The 2,833-nt window shown below is 60.4% G+C and overlaps 1 pseudogene; it reads right to left on the bottom strand.

Moving 5' to 3' along the window:
• Window positions 1–2,098: 2,098 nt before the first annotated feature.
• LOC145934614 (U2 spliceosomal RNA) lies at window positions 2,099–2,280 on the bottom strand (annotated as a pseudogene).
• Between the last annotated feature and the right edge of the window lie 553 nt (window positions 2,281–2,833).

Below are 2,833 nucleotides of genomic sequence, written 5' to 3'. Positions count from 1 at the left end.
AAGCAGTGGTATCAACGCAGAGTACTCGCATAGTATACACGGCGAACCAGGGGTCCCCGGGGGGGGGATGTTCCCACGCTGCAGGGACGACGTCCTCGTCGGTCCCCGCGCCCACCCCCCCGAGCCTCGCGACGCGCGAAAGCGCAACGTCCAGATTGCGCACCACGGGGCCGGCAGAGGTGGTCGTCGCCGGTCGTCCTCCTGGACGACGCGGCTGGAACGCGCGACCCCCGCGGTGCATCTTTCAGCATCGATCTCGTTATCCGCCTCGCTTCCACGTCGCTCTTCTCGACCGGCACGCTGGACGCCCGAGATCGGCTCCTGGTAGAAGGACCCGCTCGGATGTTGATTGGCGGGGTCCTCTCGGGCGTCCTTCTCCGTGTGCCTCCGCCGCCGCCGAAGGAAGGCGAATCATCGCTGATCGGCGACGGACGGGGAGGCAAGCGCCGGTCTTGACGCGCCGCTTTTCTCGAGAGGCACGCTGCTCGACCTCCGACTCCTGGACGACCCCGCCGCCCTGGCGGTAAATGGCGGGATCACGGAGGGAGCCGTGGTCCTCTTCGGCACCGCCCCTCTGGATGACTCCCCCGAGGGGAGGCGCGCGTGCCCCTCTGGACGCGGTAGGCGGGCTGCTGCTGCGGACGCTACGCTTACTCGATGACAGCCTGCCACCGGATGTTGTAGTCGGCGGACGCACCCCGGCGCCAGGAGCGACGGCCGTCGCTCCACTCGGCGCGGCACGTTTCCGCCCGTTGGTCGCGGCCTCTGGGAGGCGGCCGCCCTCGACGTGGTGGTCGCTGCCGGCGGCGTTCTCCGCGTTGCCGGGTTCGCCGCTGTGACGACCGCATAGGAGGGGGCTTCCGCTGTAGATGTTGGTGATGTGGAGGTGACAGGGGCCGTGAGGTGCAGCCTGGGCTGCCGCGAGGACGCTCGGGTCTGCGACGACTCACCGGATGCTGAAGCCGACGGCGGGGCCGCGTCCGATATCCGGCTCCTCGCACTTGTAACCACATCAACTTTAATATTTTTGTTCCGACGGGTGCCGCTCGCTTCGCGACCCAGCGCGCCACCCGGGGGAGCCCCCGCATGCGTCCTATCAAAATGCGCCTTGACTGATTTTAGGGGGTAAGCCCCGGTGCCCCGGAACTCACACGTCGCGCATTTGTACTGCAGGGTGTCCACCGGATGGGATTTTTTAAGATGTTTAGCGAGATACGCCGGGTCGCAGAACTCGCCGCGTGATTTTATCGCGCTGTCCTCGCTTAGCCAGCACCGAGGACATTTCACCTTCCCCGCTACCGGGTAGTCGAGGACAACCTCCTGGGGATTCTGTCCGTGTGCCATGCCGCAACTACCTGTGGATCAGGCCTCAAGCAAGTGTATTAGGCTTTTAATCCGCCCGATCAATCCGCCGAGTCACGCAAACACATGCGGGCAAAGCGTAAGCACAAGATAAAAATAAAATAAATAAATAAATAAAGAACATGCAACAAAAATATAAATTTGACTCGGCAGAGGTTAATCAGGCGGTTTGAATAAATTATTGGATTGGACGCACGGTGCATACGCGAACCGCACCCACGCGTCCCTAACCTCTCTAGGTTGTCGTCGGATGTTATATGCGGGATTGTTGCATGATTTTATTGCGCGGTCAGCGCACCACATTTGGGGTTAGGGAGCGCGGGTGCGGCGTGTGTGTGTAGTGTATCGCGTTCCGACGGATCGCCGCGGACGCGTGGTTCCGCGGTCCGTCGGAACGCGATACACTACACACACACGCCGCACCCGCGCTCCCTAACCCCAAATGCACCGCACGTCTACGTGGCACACGGACTCCCAGGGCACCCGTCACTCGCGGTCGCGACACTCAATACGATCACTTCGCGGCCGGTTAACGGAAAACGCGAATACGCACTCTCGACGCAATGGTCAGCTACATAAAATAATTCCCGGCCTTCGGCTCTCCTCGCACGACATTATTACCCGTTAATACGAATACGCTGAATACGCCACTGATCCCTGAAAGCCGGAGTGCAACACGGGTGTCCACCGCTAATGAGCCACGATAATTAATCTAAGACTAATTATTTTTAGGTTAACTTATTAGGCCGTTCCTGACGGTACTGCAATGCCAGGCCGACCCGCGGCAGAGTCGAAGCAAGCTCCGGTCACCCGCCCGGTTCCAAAAATCAGTTTAATATTCTGAATCCCCTATGGGGATTGTATCAGATATTAAGCTGATAAGAACAGATAAAAGCCTTTTATTTTAGATCAATTAATGTTCCCCGGAGGAGCAAGCCCCCCCAGGGTGCAATACAATATATGTCGGCTTTAAAGCCGCGTGCATGAATAATTTCATTGGCGGGGGACAATAGCCCCCCCCCCCGCCACTGGGCACCATGCAATAGAGCATTGAGGGGGCCTAGGCCCCCCCAATCTCACGAGTTAGGTTAAATAGAAATCGTCGCCCCGGCTGACTGACTGCACATTGGTGCGGGGGCGGGCGGCAGGGTCCTACCGACGGCGTTCGCCATCCAGGGACAGCCCGTTCATCACCTGGCGAACGGCCAGCCGTATCAACATCTTGGCGTGCCGACCGGCTTCGCGGTTGACGCGACGCCATTCCGGACCATCGGCGGCCTCCTCGAGGATCTTCGGGCGGTAGACCGATCCCTCCTCGCCCCGTGGCAGATGGTGGAGACCGCGGCATCCAACATCTTGCCGCGGATGGACTTCTTGGTGCGGCCATGGAGAAGCGCCCGCTGAAGACCGCGGATCTGCAGATACGCAGGACGGCCAAGGCCTCGCTCAATCTCCCACAGAGAGCAAGCGC

Source organism: Prenolepis imparis, unplaced genomic scaffold (assembly GCF_030444845.1).
Source record: "Prenolepis imparis isolate NDT839.2.m4 unplaced genomic scaffold, iyPreImpa1.0 SCAF_3, whole genome shotgun sequence".
NCBI classification, from domain to species: domain Eukaryota; kingdom Metazoa; phylum Arthropoda; class Insecta; order Hymenoptera; family Formicidae; genus Prenolepis; species Prenolepis imparis.
The sequence above is the reverse complement of the archived record's forward strand: the minus strand, read 5'-3'. Positions and strand labels throughout refer to the sequence as shown.